Source organism: Malaclemys terrapin, chromosome 5 (genome assembly GCF_027887155.1).
Source record: "Malaclemys terrapin pileata isolate rMalTer1 chromosome 5, rMalTer1.hap1, whole genome shotgun sequence".
In the NCBI taxonomy this organism is placed as follows: domain Eukaryota; kingdom Metazoa; phylum Chordata; order Testudines; family Emydidae; genus Malaclemys; species Malaclemys terrapin.
The window spans coordinates 108,756,883-108,783,489 of NC_071509.1; the positions used below are offsets into that span (position 1 = coordinate 108,756,883).

Below are 26,607 nucleotides of genomic sequence, written 5' to 3' on the forward strand. Positions count from 1 at the left end.
ATTAGTAGTGCAATATGATAAAAGAGGCTGGGTAATCAAGAGCATATTTATCTCTCTGGTAACCTTTTTCTCCCCCCCACCCCCCTTCATTTTACTTGGAGCAAGAAAAACAGTTTCATTGGTTGGGGCTGTAATTATAGTAAACTAATAGCCAGCTAGCTGCTGCATTTTCATACTAGGTATTGTGAATGTGTTGTGAGCTGTTCTCTCACCTGAAAATAATTATTTTGTACACAAAGTTTAAGACACATAGGGACTGATTTTACAAACACTACAGTGCATAATGCTTACCACCCTGACTAGTCCCAAGGAGTTTAGGAAGAAGCAGAATATCTGGTAGCAGTTACAAGATAAGCCAATAGATAACAATGCTGCCTCTGAGATTGTACTCTCTAAAAACTCTTCACATGAACACCCTGTTTGAAACAGGATTTTGCAAAAGTAAAGAACCCAACTCCTCCAAAAGTACCACCCCACACAAAAGCCTCCCATTTCTCCTAATTTCTTACTCATTATTTGGACCCAACTGGCAACTATTTCTCCACCCAAAGAAGGCTTCCACAGAGAGATACGCTATTAGTATTGTTTGTATAACTGTGGTACATAGGACCCCTCGTCAGGGGCCAGGACCCTATTGTGCTGGGTGCTGTACAAACATAACAAAAACAGTCTCTGTCCCAAAGAGCTCACAGTCTGTGGTGGAGGAAGGGATACAACACACAAGCAGAGTGAACAATGTGATGGTTCCACCATTTTTTGGTGTGTGGGGTGGGTTTAGGCAGTGGGGGAATATTCTACAGTGAAGGGAGAGAGGTAAGAGGAGTGACACTGAGGTGAACAGCCTCTGAGGGAGATGGAGGAATGAAGCAAACAGCCAGTCAGCACAGGGTATAGAAAGTCCAGTCAAAACTGTAGAAAGGTTTCCAAAGGTCCCTGCTTTAGCTGCTTCTACTCCCCTCTAACAGAGGTTTTTATTAGAAGTTTTTCCCCCTGCAATATTGCTGGCTGTTACAGGCTTGTAGTGATGAGTTTCAGCAATTTAAGTATTGGAAGAGAACGGCCCTTGAACAAAATAAGTGAATAAAAGATTTCCATCACAGAATGCAATGAAGACAAATCAAGGCACCCTCCCCATGACCTTCAGGAGAGAGACTGAAATCTCATCAACATCCAAACTGATTTATTAGGGTCAAGATAGTTAATTTATGACTCATCAGCTGCCCAATATTGCCAACCCCAATCTGCCAAAAATCATGAGACTAAAAATGTGATTGGCTTAAAAATCATGATACCACAGAAATAAATCACACTGTTTCTCACTTGCCTTATGATTTCTGAGACTTCAGAGTAAAGTTATGTGCCCCTCATTTGTAAGTGAGCAGTTTGGGATCAAAAATTCAACCTTAAATAGTTGCTAGGTACACAAAATGGTGTCGCTTATCTATTTCCTAATGCCCAGGAGTTGGAATTCAATCCCTTTCCATTCTCCTCCCCCTTATCAGTATCCTGTCTCCTGCACTACCCCATGTCCCTCCTTGCCCACTCAGGGTGGGATTGAAAAGGGGGATATAGGCACCCAAAGTGGCAGTTAGGTTCCTAAATCCAATATTTAGATGCCACTGGCTTTCACAAAACCCTTGTTCAGCTGCTGTCTAACCTTGTAGGCATCTAAGTTTCCACTGTTAATCTGAGGCACCTAAATTTTGGCAGCTAGGTACACCCAGCTGCCTAAATTCTGACATTGCCTGGCAGCTCAGTGCCTAATTCATGCCTAAGCCCTAGTGGGGTTTGCAAACTAGTCATTCCCCTATTTATCTACCTGTTGGGGCCCAATCTGATAGCAATGCTCTGAGCATGCCTGAACTTGGACAAAAGATAACAGTGGTGAGAGAAATATTTTATTGGACCGACTTCTGTTGATGAAAGGGACCCCACCAGTATCACAGGCCCTGGTCTCTGTGACCCCTCTGCCTACAAATTGGTCCTCATCGACCTCTTCATGACCATCTACTGCTAGCATCCCTGTTCTCTAGGACCACGTGTGACCCCATGACCTCCAAATCTGATCCAGGAATTGCTACTACCTGCAGTCCTGCTTTCTGTGACCTTGTGTGATGCCTCTGCCTCCAAAGTGATCCTAATTCACCTGTGCACGTCCCCTCACTACCACCACCCCTTCTCTCTGTGACCCTGTTTCCTCTGTGCCTTGATATTGATCCTAATTGACCTGTGCATGAACCTTCAGTACCACCAAGGCTAGTCTCTGTGACTCCATGTGACCCCCCCAACCTCCAAACTGATGCTAATTGACCTGTGCCTGATCAATCAGTACCACCAGTCCTCTGACCTTGTGACCCATCTTCCTCCAAAATTGATCCTCATTAACGTCTGCATGACCTCAAGTACAACCATCCCTGTTCTGTGAACTTGGGTGACCCCACTGCCTCCAAGTTGATTTTCATTGATCTGTGTATTAGCCCCCACTACCCAGTCCTCAGCTCTGTGTCTTTGATCCCTCTCCTTCCAAATTGATTCTAATTGACCTCTACATGACCCCCAGTAGGACCAGTGCTGCTCTCTGTGACTCTATTGCCTCTGCCCTGGTCCTCAGGGACCTGTGCATGATCTCCCACTACCATCAGCCCTTTTCTCTGTCAACTTGTGACTTCTCTGCCTCCACACTGTTCCTGTTTGACCTCTGCATGACCACAAGTCCTGCTCTCAGTGACCCTATGTTACCAGACTGCCTCTACATTTATCCTGTAGTGACTCAGACCCCTGACTGGAGACTAGCTCCACCCCACCCATATCATGAGATTGGCCACAAAGTTCTCTTAGCAGGCTGTTGCTTCTTTCCAAAACATCCAGGGGGAAGCATGCTTCCTGTGTGCTGGCTTGAGTTTGGTACCAATAATGCCAATGTTGTGGGTTTGATTCCCCATGGTGGTCACTTGGTGACTGCAGGCCTCAGAAGGGTGGCTTTTTGGTTTTTGCTGACTGCTCTGGGGAGAGGGGGCAAAAAAGAGGGAAGCAAGTAGGCTAGCTGCTTTGCAGGGAGTAGAGGAAGTCCTCATCCCACCCTGTGGAGAGTACAGGCATCAATCCACCTACTTCTCACATGTAAAGCAAGCTCTTTACTGCCTGAGCTAATTCTCCCCCCCCGCTTTTGTGTGACCTGCCCTGTGCCAGGATGGCACAGAGAGGGCTCTGGGGTCTTGAGCAAAGCAGACCAGAGCAACAAAAGAGGGCTGGTTGCCCCTGCTGCTACAGAGCAGGCTGGAGAATGTAGGCCTCGCTCATGCGGCCACTCACATGAAAGTGAGTGCTCAGTCCTGGAGCTAATTCCCCAGGCCCTCAGCCAGCATCCGTGGGCCGGACCCAAGCTGCTTTCAACCTCATGATAGCTCACTTCTTAGGAGGCTGAGTCAGGGAAAGGATCCCTGGAGTTGCTAAGCTTGCTGGTGGACAACACCTTCTAAGCCGAAAGAAGAAAGGAGGTTGACAGGGTAGGTTACAGGCCCTGTCTTGAGGCAGGGGCTAGACTAAATTAGCTGAGAGAGCTAGTGTAATTGATGGGAATGGTTAATTTAGTTGAATTCTGAATAATGTGGAAGCAGACCTCTCTAGGATACCTTCCCTCCTACATGCTCTGCTCTTTCACACACCTCAAAGCTATGGGCAGAGGTTTGAATTCTTAGTCCGAAACAAAAAGAATTCCTAAATCTATTCAGGTATTTCCAGGTTCAGATAGACCCAATTTATACAGCTCTAGAAGCAAAGACTGTAAAACCAACACACTAATAAAAGTTTTGAGTAAGGGGAAGGAGTCAGACAGGTGATTCTGGAGGAGCAGTGCTGTGCTGCTCAGACCCCACTTCTCATCGCTCAGCGGCTTAAAACAGAATGCTGAGAATACTGAAACAAAAACAAAAAAAGGAAGAATTAACATGTTTGCCAAGCAATGCTCCATGCACATCAAGATGGACTTTGGTACACATAAATAATGCTCTATATCCAGAAAGAACAATGGTCCATATGTAGACATTGGATGTTTATTACAACAACAAGCCCATTCTCCTTCAATTATTTTCACAATTCCATTCTATTGGCTATGCAACATATAAACTGACTGCAGAGACAGACGTAACCCTTGTCCAGAGAATAAGGATAATGTCTCCTAAATCTTTGTGTGTACTTTATTGCCAACATTTCAGACTTAAGTGCCTAAAGTTAGGCACCTAAATCAGTGGTTCTCAAACTTTTGTAGTGGTGACCCCTTTCACATAGCAAGCCTGAGAGTGTGACCCCCCTTATGAATTAAAAACACTATGTATTTAACATAGCTATAAATGCTTGAGGCAAAAGTGGCGTTTGGAGTGGAAGCTGACAGCTCGTGACCCACCCCCCCCCCCATAACCTCACAACCCCCTGAGGGGCCCTGACCCCCAGTTTGAGAACCTTGACCTAAATTAAGTATTTAGGCTCCGGATTCAGTTTCCAAGCACTCAGAATTCTCAGTGACAGGCCACTGTCTTTCTATTTACACCTTTTATATGACAGATTGAACCTCAGTCATGTGGTTCAGATCTTAATCTTGGGTTTCTTCAAGTGTCAGGATTCTTGTTTAAAATCCTTATACAGATAGACAAGCTACAGATACAAACATTTTGAGAATGTGGGGAAAAAAGGGGTCTGGATCAGTTTCCATTTTGAATCCATCTCTTATCTATGACAGGCCAGAACCTGGGAATGGGATGGATCACTTGATTACCTGGTCTGTTCATTCCCTCTGGGGCACCTGGCAATGGCCACTGTCAGAAGACTGGATACTGGGCTAGATGGACCTTTGGTCTGAGCCAGTATGGCCTTTAATGTTCTACAAAAACTGGTCAAGAAGTGGCAGAATCTCTGGAAATTCCTACATCAGACTGACTCAGGAAATGATCATTTAGATGAATAAATAAAATCTCACCTTTCCCTGCCCACAGCAGTTCGAACCCTTCATTGATTTTATCAAAAGGCAAAGCGTGGGTTAATGCATCTCGGTTACACTTCTTGTTCATGTAATCCGACACCAGTTTAGGGAGAGAGTCCTTCAACTTCCACCCTTTAAAAAGAAAGAAAACAAAAATAAAAATAAAAACCAAAAACAAACCACCCAGTAGCTTATCAGTAGAATATGACATGCATGATCTACCTTCTCAGAATGGGTAAGAAAAATCATGTTCATGTTAAGTCACTCACCACCCTATCTTCAGTTTCCCCGATCTGTAAAATAAGGATAGGGATTTGTGTGTTTTGGTAAAGTTCCTAGAGAGTGCATAAACAAAGCATCCAGCAACTGCTCAAATATCCGTCAGTGATAGCCTCTGACCAGAGGCTGGTGAAGGGATAGGGATTTTTTAAACATTTAGGCAACCAGGAATCTTAACAAACAAAAAAAACAAAAAAAAAAAAACAAAAAAAGAAGACACCTCTAGCCCCACCCCTGCCCTGCCCCGTTCCCATCCACTCCCTCCCACTTCCCACCCCCTGAGAACCTCCACCCGCCCCCACACCCCCATCCCCTGACTAGGGCCGGCTTTAAAGAGCCCAGGAATCGGGCTGCGCTCTGGCCGGGGTCGCGGGGCTTGGGGCCGGGCTGGAGGTGCTCGGCCGGGGTTGGGCCAACGCACTCGGCCGGAATCGGGGTTGCTGCCCTGGGGCCCAAGCCGGAGCAGCTAGGGCTGGGGGTGCTCGGCCGGTGCCACTTGGCTGGAACCGGGGCCAGCACCGTGGGGCCCAAGCTGGGGCAGGCTGGAGCGGCTGGGGCTGGAGGTGCTTGGCTGGAACTGGGGTGGGTGCTGCCCGGACAGAAGCTGCCCGGGCCGAGCCACACCTCCCCGGAGCTCTCCTCCCCCACCCCCCCAGCTTACCTGCTGCTGCTGCCCACCTGCCCCTGCTTCTTTTCAGACTTCCTGCGAAGATCTGATTCACGGAAAGCAGGGGAGGGGGAGGGGCAGGAAGACAACTGCGGGGCCGGACGGCATGGTAAGGCTGCAGAGGCTAGGGGAGAGCAGGGAAGGGGTTTTGTATGCTGAGTGGCGCTTGGCCGCTGCTTTTCGGTCTATAAATAGCTGACCGGGGGAAATCCTGGACATTTTTAGAAGTCCCCCCCCCCCCCCCCCCCCCCCAGTTGGCTATTCATAGACCGAAAAGCTGGACATGTCCGGGGAAATCCAGACATATGGTAGCCCTATGTATTATGCTACTTCCACTCATTTTGCTTCACAGGGCATTGCCATGGAAGACATGGTCTTCTTCCTGCCTAGTATGAAGATTCAAAGATACCAGCTACAGTGGTAGCAGAGCAGACTGCCTGCCTTCTGGAGACTGGTGAGAAATAAGCGATAAAACTGAAAAATACTGATAGAGTTTTAAACCCATGCCCTCAAGAGTCAACATTACAGCTAATAGTCCTCCAAGCCAAACCACAGAATGCTTCTGAGAATTGGTCAGTTTTAATGTTTGTATTCCTGGAAATGGGTTTTGAATGATTCCATTTGCACTGAAAGTGGGAGGAGGCTTGGAATCTACTTGCTTCAAGGATTTAAAAAGAAATTGTAGCTACTGCTTCAAACCCATATTTGAAGACCAAAGTCTAGCTTCTGTTACTGCAGCTAAAAAAAAAAAAAAAAAAACCTACACAGACAGAAATAGGGTATGGGCAAGAATGGTTGGTCTGATTGAGAACACCCTCAGAAATTTAGTGCAAATTTTCAACTTGAACCTTATTGCATTTGCTAGAGACTAGAAATAAAAAGGGATTAAGAGCTAAAGCATCCAAGGGGCAAACAGTAAAAGTAGAGCAGGTAGAGTAAGAGACCAATTGAGAGAAATGGTGAGGAAAACTGCTACCAAAGCTGTTCTAGTTTTTAAAAGTGAATCAATTTTGGCATTGGGCATGGAAGAGATATGGAAAATTGTATTGAACTTTTCAGTCCTATATGGGCAAAAGACTCATGGATTTGAAATAGTTTTGCAATGCTAAAAACAGCTGGCCCAGGATCACAAGACATCCAGCTCAATGAGATTTGTACTATTTACAAAGAAATGATTGACAAGAACACTGCATTTTATCTGCTCTCAGTTGTATGATACATCACTGTCTTTTGCTCCAGGTTGCAGATTACGTGAAAGCTATTATACAGTAGCCACAGCTTTCAAATAATTTATTTCAGGTATGCAGTCAAGTGTAATTGCACTGGATAAAAGAAATATTTTCAAAAACAATATAAGGGCTCTGTTCAACTGGAACTAGAAAGCTTTTGTTCATGCTATAGCACTGACCCAGGGACCTGCCCCCCATTTTCCTCTACACAAGTAAGCCCGAGAGCTCTTTCCTCACCCACCTATGAGTTTCTCTCCCTACAACCAGTTTCAAAACCCCAGAACCTCCCCACTGTTCAGCTCCCACTCACTAACTTGTCCCAGACTCCAATGGCAGCCACCCAGTGCTATAGCCCACTCCTCCCTACTATCCCTCTGGATATCCAGAATTCATGTACTCTTGGCTACAGATACCTATTTATTGTAATTTAAAATATTATACAAGACCCTAGAAATCCCAAATAAGTTCACACTCCTAACTGAACTGAGCCCTTCATGCCTCAGTCAACCCCACTCTAGGCTGAGGAAGAGATGGGGGAAAAAAAAAAAAAAAGCAATGCAATAGCTAGGCCTCCTATTTACCTATAGCCATGTGCAGGTTAAAAATATTTGAAGAATGGGATTTTTCTAGCTAGGGGTGTAGCTTATAAGTAAAGGACAGAGACAACCTGCCTAGAAAATGGAACGTTATAACAAAAAGCCAGCTCTTTGATCTTTGAGCAAAGAGAATACTTACTATTTTTTAGAAATTTGATTGAAACTCTATACAGTATTTATAAGTGTGCCCTGCTTGCTTTTCCAGAAGTTTCCATGTCTCAGCCTCTGTTGGAAAGCGGTCCCAGCTGTGCAGAGAATGCTTCTTTCCACTGGAGAGTGACTTTAGCAAGAAACACAGGTACTGATACAAACAAGATATTCCCTGGATGTGCTCAGCACATATCAGATGATAGGCCAGCCATAGATGGGGTCATTCAAACATTGTTCAACGAAATTTTGAGTGAGGAAGGACAGCCCTCTGGGCATTTAGGTGGAGCAAAAACCTCCTTGTGCAGACAAGTTCCACAGAACTTACATAATTGCTATCAAGTTGAGTGGTAGCACATTTTAACTTGGTTCAACAACTGTATTTTATTTAAGACCTTCTGTACATTTGAGATATTTACCATGCTAAGTGTGGTTTATTCTCCCTCCACTATAGCACACCTCAGGTCCTCAAAACAAAAAGTCTCATTGGCTTAGAGTATTATTTGAAATAGCCTATGCTTGTGTCAGTTTCATAAACCAGGGCTGGGGGAACATACAGCCTGTGGGCCAGATCTGGCCTGCTGCTTCATTTCATCCAGCCCAAGGCAAGCTCCTGCACTGCAGGCCAGCAGCCTCTATCGCCCCGCCATGGCTGGAGCCATGAGCACCAACTTGCCCTGCTGTGGGGGCAGTGTGAGAGAAACTAGGGTTGCCAGGCCATTAAAAGTCTAGTCAGCTCCATGCAGCTACCAGATGTCCCTGCAGCCCGAAGGAGCAGGGGCAATCAGGGAAGCTCTGCATGCTGCCCCCACCCCCAGCACTGGCTCTGCAGCTCCCATTGGCCAGAAACCATGGCCAATGGGAGCTGTGGGGCAGTGCCTGCAGGCACAGGCAGCGTGCACCATGCAGAGCCACCTGGTGCCTCTGCCTAGGAGAGGGACATGCCAGGTGCTTCTGGGAGCCGTGCACAGCCAGGGAGCCTGCCTGCCTCAGCCCTGCCAACCAGAAGCTGCCTGAGGTAAGTTCTGTGTGGCCAGAGACTGCACCCTGAATTCTGCCCCAGGTCAGAACTCCCTCCCATACCCTCTGCACCCCAACTTCCTACTGGACCTCAAACCCCTCATCCCCACCCCAGAGCCTGCACCCCCAGCCAGATCCTCACTTCATTCTACACCCCTGCGATAGGATTCCCTGGGTGCAGCCTAGGACTGCTGTGCCTGGGCCGTCTCAGTGCTTTGCGAATGTCAAGAAGCAAACCCCTGCAGGTGCGGTTATCCCTCAGCACAACTGTACATGGAGCCCCATACCCAGCTCAGTTGTATGAATGCTCCTAAAGCCCCTCATGAATCAGAGTGAAGCACTAGCCAAATCCCCTCAGATCCCAGCCTTGAACCTCAGGACTACACACTTTTGCACCCCTGAAGATGAACAGTGCAAATTAATTGGTTCACCACACCAATGGAAAGTGGTGACACCAGCCTTTGCAAGCCTGAGCAGATTTACTATACACTTCAAGCAGACTCACTGGTAAAGATATACATACAGAAGTTTGACTATTAAAATCTCTTTTTTAGAGAGAGGCAAAAAGTCAATTTATTTTGGCAGCCATTCTAAGCATGCAGTCCAAACTCAACCCTATTAGGCTGGGCAACATCTAGATTAAGCAGTTTCTCAACCCACTGGATATCACAATCCTGAATACACAGGTTTGTCCCTTAAACCTGGGACAGTCTTCTCTGTTGGAGTCTTCTGGGTGTCTTTGTTGCTTGCAGCATAGGTGGGGGCAGGAAAAAGGTCAAGCATGGGCCCCCCCTCCTCCTCCCCCCATGTTCTGTTTTATACCCTTAGGTCATGTGCTTGGAGAACACAAGTCCAGGCATGTCTGGTGGGCATTGCTGAGTCCCCAGGCAAAGGTGAGCAATCCCCCTCGTGTGGCCTTATTCAGGTGAGTCACTGAATTGTAGTTTCTTTGCTGGACAATGGCTGGTGATTCTGTTCAGCAGCCACCCAGATGCTGGTTACCTTCATTGTCCCTGGGGAGCTAGCATCTGTGCTTCCCAAACCCACAGCATATTTTAGTGACAACCATACAACACATTCTCAACTTCATATGCATTAATGATATACACATTTAGATAGAAAAAATGTACTTTCAGCAGATCATAACCTTCCCCTGATACCTCACATGGCCTGCATTAAATACAATATCACAATTGCAAGAAAAATATGGGGGTTACAGAGTATTCCAAGGTATAGAATGTCACAGCCCCCTCCACCCCTCATTTCTGGCCCCACCCCAGAGCCTAGGGGAAGCCCTGAGCCTCTGCCCACCTGCTACCCCAGTTATGTGCAGCCCATGTCTGATTTTTAATGTGGGTCAATGGCCCCCTGATAGAAAAAGGTTCCCCACCCATCATAAGCCACAAGGAATGTCATTAGGCAGGGTCTGTTAATGTTAGAAGCAACTAGAATCCTACTTTGCCCATTTTAAAGTCATGCATCATGTATTTTTTCCAGGCACTAAAACCTTTATCTGCATGGTTTGTTGTGGAGTTTAGGCCACAAGACAGGCACAAGAGTCCCATTAATGTTTCTGGCACAGCTCAAGAACTCCAGCTGGTTAAATCCCTTAATGATTTGTAACACATGGCTGTTGAGGTGAACAGCTACCACGGATGGTGATGAGTGAGCTATAAATACCTAAAGAGACCATTCAAACAAAAAACCCTATTGGCACTATTGTTGGGGTACCATTAAAAGCAACTCAGTATCAAGGCCCTAAAATTGACACCCCACAAAAATGTATCCACAGGAAAGTTTATAATGAAGTTTCTTGGTAATGATTCACAAAGAAACTGGACTTTGAATGAAAAGCCCCATGTTTAAAGATAAATGTTGACATTAAAGAAAGCTAGTGTGATCGCCAAACTCTTCTGCCCAAGTAGATAAAGGATAACGTGTACTTAGCTAAAAATGAAGGATTGCTAAATAGTAAAATTAAAAGCATTGTCAGCTATATTTTAAAGATTTGTAATTAGACAGTGAATCAGTATAGAACACATGAGCCAATGCCTTGCTTGTGTAAGTGTAGTTTTACCAGTTTTTTTTTTTTTTAAACCAAGTAGCTGATGGCTCATATTTGTGTTATTGTGTTACTGTTGGTCTGTCAATGTGCTGTAAGTTCTGAGGTAAAGAACACAAACACCAAGAAGTCCTTTTTCCTGGGAAGATTGAGGGCAAGGAGACATAAAATGACACGACAAACTGAAAAACCAGCAGGGAAAGGGGAAAAAAAAAAAAAAAAAAGACCACAATTTGGGTAATTGAAGCATGCACATGCATAATCATAGAATCAGAACTGGAAAAGACCTTGAGAGGTCATCTAGACCAGTCCCCTGCACGCAAGGCAGGACTAAATATTATCTAGACCATCCCTGACAGGTGTTTGTCCAACCTGCTCTTAAAAATCCCCAATGATGGAGATTCCACAACCTCCCTAGGTTATTTATTCCAGTGCTTAACCACCCTGACAGTTAGGAAGTTTTTCCTTATGTATAACCTAAGCCACCCTTGCTGCAATTTAAGCCCATTGCTTCTTGTCCTATCAGGGTGGATGTGATTTAAATCACAAGTCAGGAAGACTATTTAATCATGGTTTTCTACTTAGAAGTACATTCTTGCTGGTTATAACCTTAATACATATTCTTCACAACTCAGCTAGATGTAGGTTTCATTTTTAGAAGATGAACACTATACATTTTTTAAAAGAGTGATTTTGAAAACTTTTCAGATTAGTTTTACAGCTGTATCAGAAAGTGAGTGATTGGTTGGTTATTTCATTTACCAAAGGAAATTGAAGTCATTGGGAGATGAACTATCAATATTTGGAGGAATTTCTTGCCATGCTGTATTAGGAGACCGACAGACATTTACATGGTTTTAACTAAAACAAATTTTAAACAAAAAAATCATGTCCCTTGCTTCTCATTTATCTCCAGACTTCTTCTCCTTGTCCAGATCTATGCTGCCCCCAACAATCTTCTATTCGTTGAACTTTTTGAAACTTTGCACTTTTAGAGAGTTAAGGGATTGACTCAGTGTACACAAATTTGCAGAGGGACAGAGTTGAGGTCTGTTATTTCTCACCTCTATTTTTTATTTAAAAAGATTTTTGCTGTTAAGCATGTTACCTCTGGAGACAAATCCAGTTTGAGAACTGCAAAACTAAAGCATCTCTGATGGCATCTTCTAGACTGAGCCCCATTGGGTAGATAGAAAAATTAACCTAAGTAGTCTATACAGAAGACTGTGGAACCCCATAAATTGAGTCCCTAATCCATGAACTATTGGAACTCATTTACAAAATGTTTCTTAAATGTTACATGAATATATAGATTCTATAGTACGAGACTATAATCTCTATTCCATGAGGAGATCTTTGAGCTATAATGTATCTTTAGATAGCATTTTTTTCTTCTAAAATGCTCTGAGGAAAAACCTATTTTGTTTTAATGAAATTAAAATTCTTATCTACCGTGTCTATAGAATCATAGATTCTATGATTATGCATGTGCATGCTTCAGTTACCCAAACTGTGCGCTTTTTTCCCCCCTCTTCCCCTGCTGGTTTTTCAGTTTGTCATGTCATTTTATGCCTCCTTGCTCTCAATCTTCCCAAGAAAAAGGACTTTTTGGTGTTTGTGTTCTTTACCTCAGAACTTACAGCACATTGACAGACCAACAGTAATACAATAACACAAATCTGTGCCATCAGCTACTTTGTTTAAAAAAAAAAAAGGGACCTCAGGAGGTCATCTAGTCCAACCCCCTGTTCAAAGCAGGACCAAGCCCCAAGCAGATTTTTGCCCCAATCCCTAAATGGCCCCCTCAAGGATTGAACTCACATGCCTGGGTTTAGCAGGCCAATGCTCAAACCACTGAGCTATGCCTCCCCCCATCTGCAGAGGTAAACACAATTTTTCCCTCTCTCCTCATAGCAACCTTTTATGTACTTGAAAAGTTATGTATCAGAGGGGTAGCCATGTTAGTCTGGATCTGTAAAAAGCAATAGTCTTAAAGGTGCCACAGGACTCTCTAACAGATGTATTGGAGCATAAGCTTTCGTGGGTGAATGCCCACTTCGTCGGATGCATAGCTTTTGAAAAGTTATGTCCCCTCTTAGTAGTTTCTTTTCCAGACTAAAGAAACCCATTTTTTTCCTGATCTTCCCTCATAGGTCATGTTTTCTAGACCTTTCATCATTTGTTTCTCTTTTCGGGACTTCCTCCAATTTGTCCACATTGTTCCTGAAATGTGGAATCCAGAACAGGACATAATATTCCAGCTGAGGCCTAATCAGTGCAGAGTAGAGTGGAAGACTTACATCTTATGTCTTGCTTGCACTCCTGCTAATACATCCCAGAATGATGTTTGCTTTTTTGCAACAGAGTTACACTGTTGACTCATTTAGCTTGTGAGCCACTGTGACCCCCAGCTCCCTTTCCGCAGTACTCCTTCCTAGGCAGTCATTTCCCATTTTGAATGTGTGCAACTGATTGTTCCTTCCTAATTGGAGTACTTTGCATTTGTCCTTATTGAATCTCATCCCATTTCTCCAGTTTGTTCACATTTTGAATTTTAATCCTATCCTCCAAAGCACTTGCAACCCCTCCCAGCTTGGTATCATCTAGGAACTTTATTATCTAAATCATTGATGAAGATATTGAACAGAACCGATCCCTGCAGGGCCCCACTTGTTATGCCCTTCCAGCCTGACTGAACCACTGTTTCTGGAGAGTAGGTATCAATTTTCCAACCTGTTATGCACCCATCTTATGGTAGCTCCATCTAGGTTCCATTTCCCTAGTTTGAGAAATATTGTTTATAATGTACAAGTTACCTAAAACCCAAAGGGTTGATGTATTAAAGACAATTGGATAAAGATTACCTTTGTGCATTAAATTATACAAGACCTAAGTGAACATGGACCCAAACTGGAGAAGACACTGGACTTGAAACTAAAGGACAGGACTAGAGCACCAGATTAAGGGATCAGATGAGGTCACGACTAACATGGTAACTTGGGTCCATTTACCAGTTCCATCTTGTCTGTTAATGGCTGGAAGACATTTGTGTCCAGATGTTATCAGTGACACTAGTTCTGTCTGAAATTCTATAAAATAAGGTGAAAATTAATTCACCCAAAGTTGAGTTCCCAGCTTTTACAGCCAACAGCATTGAGCCACACCACTCATGAAAATGGCTTTTACAAATAAAGTTACTCAGTAAAAATCTTACCTAGTTACATCAAAAGGCAAAGTGCCAGATCCTCAGCTGAGAAAGGTTTATGCTTGTTGCATCTGAGAAGAGCAGGGGTAGGAGCAGAAAAGTGGAGTGTAGGCCACCTGTTTTGTCTTACTCTATAGACCAGCATTTGAGTTTTTAGCTCCTTCTTCCATACTAGTGTCAATTGGCAGGATGAATGGGTGTAAGGGACAAACATGAGATCTGGTACTAGTAGTCTTCCACCCCCATTCCCACTACATACTGAACCCCTTTCTGCCTGACCCTTACCCAATCTGTAAAGCTCCCTATGCCCCCATTTTCACCAGTAGTAGTGTGTTGCACTGACCATATTAGAATGGCTTTCTGCCCTTCTCTTCACAGGTGACAATGGATCCTGCTCCGAGAGCAGTCACCTGACCCACTGATCACAGCCAGGTGCCAGTCAATGTGTGGTTGGAGTAACTGTCCTCTCCAGCTTCTCCTGGAAGGACAGGAACGGTCACTTGTACCACATGAGCTGGACGAGCAGATTTCAGCCAAGGACCAGAATGAATCACACACTGATTTTGTAAGCAAGTGAGGTGAAACTTGGGGTTATGCAAGACAAGTCAGACTCCTGAAAGGGGTCCAGTAGTCTAAAAAGGTTGAGAGCCACTGACCTGGAGAGTGGGGAGAAGACAGTATTACTATACTATTAAGACCTTAACTTGCCTAACATTGTTGAATCCACAGTATTGCATCCAGCACAATTTTGAGTGGGAGCCCTGGGTGGCCACTCAATTGTGGCAAAGCAATAATGGACTTTGTTACCCAAGACATGGTGCAATATTACTTTTCCATAATTTCTCGTGACTTCTCTACAATTCAGAGAATTTTTTGACAGTTAGCCTGCAATTCAAGTACAGCCTTATGTACTACAAAAGTGCATCAAGTGAGGTCCTGTATGAAAGCCTGAGATAGACATTTCTAAATATTAATCACCAGATGTCCCCATTTTAGAGAGACAGGAGCCTATGTAAGCAAGAGACCCAAAAATCAGGACTACTACCCCTCACCCCATCCTGATTTTTCACACTTGCTGTCTGGTCACCCAACAGTCTCAAGGAGCCCAGGCCCTTAAGCAGGGTAGAGCAAACAAACAAGCAGTCTAATATTTACCACACTGACTCCAGCAGAAGACTCAGGCTTCTGAGTCTAAGGGCTGCCACCCCAAGGTGGAGTTAGCAGCAGAGCATAGAGGGACCCAGGCCCACCCTACTCCACCAGGTCCCAGCCCAGGACCCCAACCATGGGTTCTACAACTGGCTCAGCAGGGAGTCAACCAAATCACACTGACCAGCATTCAGGTAGTCACAGAACTGAACTATAGCCAGCTGTCCCTGGACTACTTCCTACTCTCCTACTATAAGGTACCTGCAGTTCAGGATCAGCCTCTAGCTTCTCAAGGTATATAACAAGCAGCAATCCCAGCAACTCTTCTCCTGGGTCAGTCTCATCCTCAGACACAGTACAGCTTCAGACTCAAGAGCACTCTGAAGACATCTACTACCTTCCCTGGCTCCGCCTTTTATACTTCCTGTCCCGTGCCTTAGCTTCCTGCAGGAGGGGTGAGCCAGCCTGGCTCCGCCCACCAGGGATCAGAGAGTGGTCCCTCCCTCTCCAGCTCAGTGGGATGCTACTCCATCTCAGTAGGCGGGGGGGAAGCGGGGACGGACTGAACCCTTGTTGCATGGAGAGATCAATCACACAGGGCATTTAAAAGACTAGGTCCCAAAGGTGTGAAACAGACAGAGACCTGAGCCCATATTTAAGCGTGGCCCTTGAGCTACAGATATATAATGGATACCCAAATCATTTGTTTGGAGGCGAAGGACCTTGATCACTATTTACAGGGAGGTCCTTCTACATGGCACTTCTAGGGAGCTTAAACCCACTGAAACAAGTGTTTAAGACCCGAGCCCTCATTACAGGGGAGCAGGGGCATGCACGCAGTGTGTCTCCATCCTTTCTCCGGGGCTTTTTCTTCCCTTCTCTTTTCCTGCCATTTCTTTGGTGTTTCTGTGGTCTTGTCCGTTTTGTCTTTAGAGTTGCTAGAAAGAGCGCAAGAGAGAAAGACAGAAGTTTAGGTATGGACTGAGTGGATATCATGATTACAGGGTCAATTTAGATTAATCTGACAAGCCTCTCCGGCTCCTTGAACCCAAACTCCTAGTCTTCCGTACCCGTCTGTGTACCCTGGGGGAGCAGACTGGCTGGGGGGGGGGCGGGAATCTGCTGGGCTGGAGATCTGCTCCTGTCATCTGCTTTGGGGGTAGAGACCCCCCAACTCCCTGCAATACCTGCCCAGATGGATTAACCTATAAACTGTGGGGGCCTGAGACCACTGCACTCCTCTGTTGTTCCCCACCCACTCCTCTCTGCCCGCGGCTCTCTGTGCCCCACTTCTTCCACCCTTCAAGCTGGGACCCCCACCCACCCTGGGGAGCCCCTCCTCCAGCTTGGAGTCAGTTCTCCCCACATTGGTGTGCTCTGATCCACTTCTCTGCCCTCCCCCACCCAGGGCTGGGAACCAGCTCTCTCCACCTCCCAGGCTGAGACCCCCCACTCCTCCCCGCCCTGTGCTCACTCCTCCAGTCCTCCCCTGGGACTGCGCCCCGTCCCCGTGCTGGCCCCCAGCTACCTGTTATAGCTGCAGTGGGTCAGGACTCTTATCATGGTGTCAGCACCATCCCTGATCAGCCAGGGGAAACCAGGATCTCTGCACATCCGTTGGGATGCAGGCCCCACCCCCATTCGAGTCCCTCAGCACCATCATGTTCTGTGGGGACACAGAGAGAGACAGGAGCCTGGACACATGGGTCCCATTCCCTACCACCCCCACTCCCAGGGGCTGGGAGCTGCAGAGCCCCTAAAGGAGTCATCCCAGATGTCTGGGTCCCATTCCCTCCCCCCTTCCCCAAGAGCTACAGAGCCCCTGTGGAGCTGTCCTGGATGTCTAGGTTACATTCCCTCCCCATCGGGCTGGCAGCACTGTTGTCCCTCTCCCAGGAGAGCTGCCTTGGACAGCTGGGTGGCTGGATCTGTTTCCCTTGCTGCACCCCCCACCCCCAAAGAGCCCCCTGGCAAAATCCCCAGTTTCTCCAGCCTCCTCATACCCAAACTGGCACCAATTGGTGACTGACATCATGTCTGACCTTCTAGGAGAGCAGGGTCACAGCCAGCCCAGAGCATGATGTTTCCACGGGTGCTAGCTCCGATCCGGCCCCAGGGCAGGGAGGCAGACTGGTTGGCTTGGGAGTGTGTGTGTGTGTGGGGGGGGAAATAGGACACGGGGCCTTTCCTTTGTAGGGGGATGCCAGATCCAATCCAGACTCCAAGCAGGGGGACTGGCTGGCTCAAGGGGGTGGGGAAAGGGACATGGGGACCTGACACTGAGGGGTGCTTTGGGGGGAATTTACTGATACACATAGATGACCGGCTCCTTGTAGGTCCCGTACCCAAGTCTCTGGCTCCCCAACTGGGCGTAGCGATGGCACAGGTTGTACCTGCCCAGGGAAAGAGCTGTGAACATCACCTCATTCACCCCCTGCCTTTCCCCACCTGAGCCAGGGATAGCACCCAGCTCCCCTGCTCTCTAGCCCACTAGACCCATTCCCCCTTTGAGAACCAGGGATAGAACCCGGGCATCCTGGCTGGGCCCGGTACCCGGTGAGTTCCTTTGCTAGGGCCAGGACAGTGTTTCCCGTGCTGTCTCGGACCTGCTGCACCATGGCAATGTCACAGAGTATCAGGATATGCAGAGATGCACGCTGAGGAGGGGGGCGTGGGCAGCCAGGCACCGCACTGGCTTTATCAGCACTTGCTCCCTGGGCAGAGCCCATGACAGACCCACCCCCCATCCCTCCAGAGCCAGGCGGGTCCCTAAAAACCCCCTGTGGAGCCAGGCCGATCTCAGAACCACCCCCCCAGCAAGCGCCTCAGTCAGTGCACTTATCACCCGCACATTGGCCACTTGGCCTCTCCAAAGCTGTGCACACTGAAGGTACAGACTTTGAAGGCGGCCTGGGCAAGGTGCATCCTGAGCAAGAACAGGAGCAGGGTGGGAGAGCCTCAGGCAAGTGGGAGAGGGTCTTGTGGGTCAGTGCCCAGGCAGGGAGGGTACAGAACAGCAATCTGGCTCATTGCTGAGTAGGCAGCTGGGACTTGGGTCCTTTTGACTGGCAGATCCAGACATTAAGGGGAGAGAAGAGCCTGGGCTGTGCTAAAGCCCCTCTTCCCCCACATCCACCTCCAGCCCCTGTCCAGGCCCTGGGAGTCCTGGCTTCTAGCCCCCCCGCTAGACCCCAATCTCCTCCCAGTGCTGGGGATAGAACATGGGCATCCTGGTTTACAGCTCCCCGCATGAGCTGCGGTGCATTCTCCAGCTCTGGCCAGGTTTAAATCAAGATGGGATGTTTTCCTAAGAGAGCTGCTCTGGTTCAAGCAGGGATTAATTCAGGGCCTGGGTCAGACAGGGGGGACAGATGAGTTGATCACAGGGATCCCTTTGGGCTTTGGGATCTATGAGAACCTTGAGCTGTCAACAGAGACCCAGGGCAGCTCATTGTAAGGGCTGACATCACAGTCATCATCAGCTGTGGATGCCTTAGTAGGAGGAGGAGCCAGGCTGATCTCCAGGTGGACAGGGAGTGTCACCACCTGCAGCTGATCAGTGGGTAGTTTATTTAAGGGCTGGATCTAGGCCGGGCTCCCTCCTATGGGAAGGGCTATGACAGAGAATCCTCTTCAGAAACTGCTCCATCTTGCAGCTAGTTTGGGGTTTTCCAGACCCTCCCCCCATCTGCTGGTGGGTGGGAACAGTCTTCTCATTTCCAGCCTCAGCTGAGCCCTGGTGAGTTTATCCCCGTTGGCTTTTGGGACAACGTTGTTCTTTAGCTTCACTAGCTCCTTCCCTGGTGTACTTACAGGGAGCAACCACATCCCTGTTTTTAAGCCAAACAAGCCACACTCTTCTAGTCTCCTCTTGGAAGAGTTGTGGGCTGTTTCCCTGAGCATTGTAGTTGTCCTGCTCTGTCTTAGTTAGGATTCCTATTTGGGGCCACGAATTGGACCTAGGATTCCAAATGAGGCCTGGTCCACAGCACTGAAATGTCTCAGTAACTCCTGGAAATACATGACTTGGTACATCGGCTGAGCATCACCTGACAATGCCAGCAGGACTACCCTGTGGACTCTCAAGGAGGGATGAGCAGAGACAGGGAGGGGGTGGGGGAGCCATATGGGCTTTGCTTGTTTTATCTGAATATCTGTGACTCTTGTGTGTGTTGAGGGTAAAAGTTACTGTGGTTAAACGTCTCTTACTTTGCCTGCCGTGCAGTCCCCAAAGAGTTAAATTATAAATCAGAGTGCCCATGGGGATCCCCGTATAAACAGCCCCCACACCTCACCCCAGAGGTGGCTGCATCTCAGCACCAGGCAAGGGGAGTCCCTGTCTAAACAGCCCCTGTGCCCTATCCCAGAGGTCTGAGGATTCAAACCCATTCCAGAATATGTGGACATTAACTGTTGTTATGCTGGAAGGTGAGAATGGCTCTTTGATCTATAGACAATCACAGACCCGAGTGTGTGAAGAGCTTTTCTTTCCAGCTAAGCAGAAGGAGCAATTAAATGCCCCTTTGTGTAGAGATAGCTGTGAGCAATGGAGAGCTACCACCCGAGACACTGGGACGCATGGCACAGCCCGATCAGAAGCTGAGGGGTGTCTCTGGGACCGGTTGTATACGCAGAGGCTGAAGGATCGGCTGTGTTCTGGGCAGAAAGTTAACAGACAGTAAAGAAACTTAGGCCCCTGGAAGGAAACTTAGGCCCCTGGAAGGCCCGAGAAACCGCTCCTTTGGACATGGGGCGGGCCGGAGAAGCAGGCTTGGGTTTCAGAGCAAGGAAAAGGTCTGGGTGGTGTGATTCCCTCGAGGAATAGGACTCTGTGTGTTCTCCCTGAGTAATTCGGATTGTGCCAGATGGAAACAGTTCAGCACAGTCCCAAGTAACAGCAAACCACAGGGGCCAAAGGAGTTGCCATAATGTTGCTGATCATATGTACCTCATAATTCCCCTCCGCCCCCTGGCGCTACCATAATGCTGCTGACGATGTGCACTATAAAAAGGGGAGGCTGTTACTGTAATGCTGCTGCTGATAAAGTCTACTTCATACTGGGGCACCTCCCAGGTGGTATGATAATGTCGGGGCATGCAAAAGGGGGGGCAAGCAGAGGCACGCCCCCTCCCCAATAATTGGCAGGGACACTGAACTCCTCCAGCCCTGTGGTTGCGGTGGTGGGGAGAGCGAGCTCCTGTTGGAGCTGGGGTGGGGGGAAGAGCATGCTTCTGCCAGAGCGGTGGGAGCACAGTGTCCCAACAAAAGGGGTCAAAGTTAAATTTCTGGGCATGTCCCTGGATAATGTGCACTTGGTTCTGGGACAGGTGCTCCCATACAGGGGGTTCCCCCCAGGCACTATAAAAAGGGGAGCCCGTGGGCCCTATCGTAGTGCTGCTGCTAATGTGCACTTCATAATGGCCCTCCTCTCCTCCCAGGTGCTACTGTAATGTGCTGCTGCTAACGTGCATATCATAGGGTTTCCTCCTTGGTTTTGGGCTTCTATGTGCTACCATAATACTGCTAATAATGCCTATGCCATAAGTGAGCCCTGTTTTTGGTCAGCGCTACTGTAGCCCACACAACAATGATCCCAAGCGGCCAAGTTGCGCTGGCTCCTGGCTGTCGCTGCCCTCCCCCCGCCCCTTCAACTCTTTCTCTCTCATTGCTGCTGTCAGATCAGCACCCTACAGTTCCAGGGCAGTAGGAGTCACATCACCAGAAGAGCACAGCTCACCTGGATGGTATTACTGCTGGAGTCACTAGAGCAGAAAGGGTTAAAGGGAGCAGTGAGGGGTCGCTCCCTCAGAAAGCCCAGCAGCTGTTTGACTCTGGGCTGGATTCTGCTTTTGATTCCTTCTGTGTAATCCCGCCGACTCCACTTCAGACTGGATTTTGATCTTGATATCCCCCTACCCTGTCTCTCCCCATTGGGTCATTCTGGTTTTACAGGGTCTGATCAGAGCACCATTGACCACTGTATAGCCAAGTCTCTCCATGAGCCATTCAGGAACCAGGGCCCTTTGCTGAATTGTCACAATATGTTTGTAACCCGTCGGTATTTCCAAAGTTTTGGGGGTGTTTTTTAATTCACAGAAATAATTCTGCATGAAGAGAGATGCTGAGACCAAGACATATCTCCTTCCAGTCAAAGCGGTATTAAATGTCAGAGGAGAGGGTGGCCTTTACTTAAGGGCAAGAGAGTGGGAAGGAGCAACCATTTAAGCAGTGAATGTACCAATCATTTAAGGCCAATGTCCCAGGGTGGCCGGCTTCTTTAAGAGGTGCCAGGGTCTGGTCTATCTATGATGAGCTTTTTAAAGAAGGAACCCGCCTGTAATTAACCGCCTATGTGGTTGGTGGGCAGTGTCGATAAATTATAGCATCGAGTGCTTGGCTATGCGTTGGTTTGTTATGAAATATATAGAAGGGCTCAAATAACCAATATCAGTCGGGTTTATTGCGGAAAGTCAATAATGGCATAGTACGGGAAGAAAAGTTCAATAAGATACCGTGACAGAACGCACCCCTGTATTCACATCCGACACACTATTGTAAAAATCTTTGTACAGAATAGGCCTGCTTGGGGTACCATGTGAGAAGTAAAACTTGCTGGTCAATAATATCATGGTAAAATGTATGTAGCAACATTATATGTAAAGTTATGAACATAAACCAAAATCAATACTTGTTTACCAGACATGTCTGGGGAGTGGGCAAACCTGTTTCTGAAACACAAAAGACAAGTTGATACCCCAGGCAGGTATCATCACCTATCAAGTGCAGTGCCGGATTAATGCAGGGGCTTTAGGGGCTGCAGCCCGGGGTCCCGCAGGCCTGCCGGCCGGATGCGGCCCACTGCTTCTTTTCATCCAGACCGCGGCAAGTCTATGTGCCGCTGGCCGGACGCCAGTCCCCGAGCCTCCGCGCGCCCCTCCCCCTCCCTGGGCCTGGAGCTGCGAGTGCCAGCTTGCCAATGTGCCCCTGCAGCACCTAGGCGAGGGGCATTCAGGGAATCTCTGTGTGCTGCCCCCAGCGCTGGCTCCGCAGCTCCCATTGGCCGGGGAACCCAGGAGCTGCCTGAGATATGCGCTTCCCGGACGCAGCCTGCACCCTAATCCCTTGCCCCAGCCCTGAGCCCACTCCCCCACCCCAAGCCCTCAGAGGCCCCACAAAATCTAACAGCCCCAAGCCCACAGGAGAGTTAATCCGGCCCTGATCAAGTGGTCATTCTTTGGCAAGGAAGCAGGGCAGGAACACACAGATCCGATCTTAGCAAACGACAGTACGAAACCTCTCCCCCACCAAACCGTGTGTCTCCTTGCTCTCAGCTGGAAAGAGCTTTTAACCAGGGGCCATGCTCAGGAACATGGTTTCCAAAGGGTGACTGAGCTATAAAAGAGGGGCAAAAACATCCCAAGTTATCTCTTCTTGTCCATCTCTCTCTTTCACCTAAGCGGACAAAAGAAAACAGCCATTGGACCTCGGGAGCAGTTCCTGCCCTGTAATTTGGTCAGCAATGCTCATGAAAATCTGCGTTAATGATTTCACCTTGAATCACGTCTAGTTTAAGTTGTGTACTAGGAAGCATTTTATGTTTGTCTTGTAACCATTTCTGACTATAACTTGTACTTTTAAAAAAACTCTCTTTGTAGTTAAATGAACTTGTTTTGTTCTTTAATAGCAAATCATCCAGCGTTGTGAATCGTATGGGGAACTCCATTTAAGCTCGATGCCCTCACAGAGGCAACGGACCGAATATATCTGGACAGTGCGGAACAGACATTTCTGCGGGGAAGACCGGGAGCGCGTCGGGATCACCGTGCACGTAGCGATCGAGGCTGTCGGAAGCCAGAGCGTGGCCGGTGTTTGCTAACAGGCCGCCGGGGTCAGAATTGCCGGACCAGGGCCGTGGCGATACGCAGACATTCAGGGCGTGACCTGCAAGTAGTTTGGCTGTTTGTGAGCGGCCCTGCTCGAGAGCCACATCAGCAAGGCATTGTGAGGCGCCCCATGTTGCAGGGGAGGTAGTGTATTCGTAGGATGATTTTACAAATTATAAAACTCTTCACATGTCACTAAAATCCAGCCCATCAGTTGGTTCCAGTTCTTCCACTTGGTACTCCTGGGGGAATTCCGCACCACTGCGTATGTGCAGAATTTACATCCCACGCAAATTTCTTTGCTTCCCCACAGAAAAATGACTTTTTGATAAGGAAGCCATGAGAGCGGTCACGCAACCTTCCCCAGCAGTACATTTTGGTGTCCAGGACAGCCGGCAGAGAGGTAAATCATTGTGGGGCAGGGAGCGGGACTGGGGAAGACCTTGCTGGGGAAGACATGCTCCTAACATGTGCCGGACTCAGCTGCTAGTGCCATCCGGGCTGGGGAGGACGGGACTTCCTCTTCCCCTGCACGGCATCCGGGGTTGTGTCAGACCCACCCCCAGATTTCTCCCCCGGCTGTAGGAAGCGCTGCATGCACATCCCCCCCCCCCCCACACACACACTTCCTGCACCCATCGCTCTTCAGCTGCAGGGGGAGGGATCACTGTAGAGGGAGCTGCTCCCCCCATCTGCCCAACCTCGTGCATCCAGACCCCCTCATACTCAGACCCTCCCGCCAAGCCTCACCCCCCACACCCAGAACCCCCCTGACGAGCCCCACTTACCCCTCCACTGATTCCCCCCACACTCAGACCCCCCCTGCTGAGCTCTATCTCCCCCCAGGGCTCTCCCTTCCACTGAGCCCCAGCCACGTTCACCTGGATGCTCCCCCCACCCCCCACAGAGTTCCATTACTGTTGCACCCAGAACCCTCCAACAAGCCCCAGTGGATTCAAGTCGTCCCTCTGCAGTCAGATCCCCCACTGAGCTGCCTGCACCCAGATTGCCCCACCCAAACCCTCTCTACCCTCACCTGGATCCCCACACACTAAGTCACTCTAGACTTAGATCCTGCCTTGCTGAGCCTGCCTGCCCACGGTCAGGGTTGGGTGCAGCCTCACCGCTGAGTCCCGGGGGGAGCTGCACAGTGATCTCCCACCTCTGTGAAGCCGGTGGCCTGTGCTCCCCAATGCCATGCTGGAGCTTCCACATTTATTTGACAAATAAAATTTGCAGAATTTTAAAATATCACATACAGAATTTTTATTCTTTTGGTGCAGAACGCCCTCAGGAGTCACTTGTTCTATGCCATTCATTCTCCTTGTTTTGGATATTAGCATTCCAGGTACTGACCCCAGAAGGTACCTCTGTAGTTTGTACCGGGGCAAAATAGAAATGTATTTGGATTTTTTACAAGTGCGCTATCTGCTTATGTCACAGGCCAAGCGGCACTATCGCAACATGTAGCTTACCTGCTTCGCGTCGCCCGGGCGTTCAGTTCTGCCCGCCTTTCGGTTACAACACAGAGCCATCCCAGGGCTTCCGCAATCCCCCTCCTGGGGCCAGCGGGTTACTTGTTTGATGGGTCAACAAAGGGCTCAGTGGCTAGTTACAAATCCCTGCATTGAATCATTGCCACGGGTCTGGTGTCCGTGACACAAGAGTATGTTAATGACAACTGGCAAGGGGGGTGCAGAGGGGTTACAGAAACCTCCTGAGTTTGCTATGACCATTCTGGTTCTCCCAAAGCATCTCAGGTGAGGTCTCACATGAATGCCGGGGACACGCTAGTCATTAATATTGTGGTGAAATGTCGTACAGATACTATGTAAGGAGTTGTGTATTTATAAAATGAAAATGTGTGTTTAAACTCCGAAAGGTATATGTCTCTGTTGGGATGTGAATGTAGCATTGTAAAAGAATGCTTACATACAAAGTTTATGTAATAAAGAGATGTGAACTCTACAGAAAAGGAGCGTGCAGGCGTAAACAAGCCCCGGGGGATTATCCCGCCTCCGAGTAAAGACCGTGAACATCGGGGGTATATATAAAAGGCACAGAAGACACTCCTTCCTCCTGCACCTGGCGAGCGAAGGGACAGTGTGGGTCGCAGGCAGCCTAGGTTGAAAATGCCGCTGCAGACTTTGACTTTGGGTGAGAGAAACGTCTTCAGCCAGGAGGTTAACCTGATGGTTTGTATCTAAAAAGCGTGCTATGATTTTGGTGCTTTAGGTAATGACTGGTTTCCAATATTCTTATTAAACTCTGTTCTTTGTTAATAATTTTATTCTCATTTTCTGTAATCTCAGCACCTGCGGTTAAGCCAAGCGCCGGTCCTGAGTTGAATCTTACAAGCCAGTATGTACTGTTCATTTGGGAAAGCGTTCAGTGGCAGAGGCTGGGCACCGTAGTGGGTGTGAGCGCCTAGCTCTTCCTGTCCAGGGAGCACAATCTGCGTGTAATTAGAGGGTGGGGGGAAAGAGGGGTCAGGGAGGGGCTCCCCAGGAAGACTTCCTCATGCTAAGAGGGGTGGTAGTGAGGAGCCGCCTGACCCAGGGGAATGTCAGTGTGATAAAGCACCCCTCTCACGTGTGCAACCTGCACCTGGTGCTGTACACTTCTCCACCTTGTGGTGGAGTCACAGCAAGGAGACGGCCCATGTCTGGGTTCTCCTTTCCACATCCTCTTAGTACAAGTTCAGTGGAGATAAAATCAAAATGTGACAGAGGGTTGGTTATTGCTGCCCTAAGCGCTCTGCCCCCGTCCCCTGCTGTGCTCATGTCACAGTCCCCTTGAGGGGCGGGGCGGGATATTGTCTTTTTGGTCTGTGTCCCTGCAGTGCTTGGCTCCGGGTTGCTCGTGTAATGCAGCTCAGCGAGCCGGGGACAGCAGCTGGCACAAACCAATGGCTCGTGGGGGAGGGGGGAGAGCACGTCACAGGCCCCCCACTTCAACCAGCCACCAGCCGGTCTGACCGGCGCATGCGTATTTGGGAACAGCGTCCCATTGGTCGCCTGCCTACCCAATGGGGAGGCGCGGGCGGGGTACAAAGCCGGAAGCGGCTCCCGCGCGAGAGAGCGGCGGCTGCTCCAGCATCCAGAGCAAGGAAGAAGCCGGAGCGGCGCGTGTCTCGCTGCCGGGTCGGGCCGCCGAGAGCTCCCGGGCCCCGTGACTCCGGCGTTTGCTGCACGTACGTCAGGGAAGGTACCGGTACCGCTCCCGCTCCCCCAACGCGAGAGCGCCGCGATGCCGGGGGCTGCCTACAGCTCGTGGGCCCTGCTCCCCCGAATGCGGCGGGGCCGGTGTATCACCACAAAGTGCTCTCGCTCCTGTTTCGCTACTTTGGGTGTACTGGGCATGCTCAGTTCGACTGAGCATGCCCAGTAACCTT

At 48.6% G+C, this 26,607-nt stretch overlaps 2 long non-coding RNA genes across 7 annotated transcripts; one reads left to right on the top strand and one right to left on the bottom strand.

Annotated features, from left to right (window-relative positions):
• LOC128837586 (uncharacterized) lies at positions 1-6,006 on the bottom strand. Its single transcript, XR_008444994.1, has 4 exons — positions 5,916-6,006; positions 5,198-5,268; positions 4,973-5,107; positions 1-3,915 (listed from the first exon to the last, which is right to left on the bottom strand). It is a non-coding gene; the product is annotated as an uncharacterized LOC128837586 (long non-coding RNA).
• LOC128837584 (uncharacterized) lies at positions 5,950-25,442 on the top strand. 6 transcript variants are annotated; one of them, XR_008444989.1, is made up of 8 exons: positions 5,950-6,030; positions 6,274-6,375; positions 7,952-8,044; positions 9,742-9,838; positions 13,549-14,745; positions 23,015-23,357; positions 23,527-23,616; positions 25,185-25,442. It is a non-coding gene; the product is annotated as an uncharacterized LOC128837584 (long non-coding RNA). The 6 variants fall into 6 exon arrangements; XR_008444990.1 differs by having other exon boundaries at positions 13,549-13,688; positions 14,559-14,745; positions 23,015-23,616; XR_008444988.1 differs by having other exon boundaries at positions 23,015-23,616.
• Positions 25,443-26,607: the final 1,165 nt, after the last annotated feature.